This window comes from Morone saxatilis, unplaced genomic scaffold, assembly GCF_004916995.1.
Source record: "Morone saxatilis isolate NCDOM2014 unplaced genomic scaffold, NCSU_SB_2.0 Contig20, whole genome shotgun sequence".
In the NCBI taxonomy this organism is placed as follows: domain Eukaryota; kingdom Metazoa; phylum Chordata; class Actinopteri; family Moronidae; genus Morone; species Morone saxatilis.
The window spans coordinates 16367154-16367418 of record NW_023339763.1 but is presented as its reverse complement, the minus strand read 5'-3'; the positions used below and the strand labels follow the sequence as shown (position 1 = coordinate 16367418).

Here is a 265-nt window from a genome sequence, read left to right as displayed (position 1 = left end):
GATGTTTTCACATTCTTCTGCTGAAACTGGAAAGTTACCCCTAGTAGTAGGTTTGGAAGTCAATCCCTAAATTTGCATATTCATAGATTCTGACATTTTTAATGATGTAGAAGCAGTAGATGCCTTTTGAAAGATTTTTATATTTTTTTGCAGGGAAAAACATTTAAAACACACGTTATTGTTCCAAGCAGACTATTTGTATATATGTCTTAATATGGAGGGGATCTTTAAAGGAAGCTTATTACCTTGGTTGCTTGTGTGTTTT

General features: G+C 32.8%; 1 protein-coding gene across 2 annotated transcripts in view; it reads left to right on the top strand.

The window, feature by feature from the left end:
* Positions 1-265, top strand: part of mtmr2 (myotubularin related protein 2) — a 6394-nt gene that overhangs the window by 2405 nt on the left and 3724 nt on the right. The window lies entirely within an intron of this gene.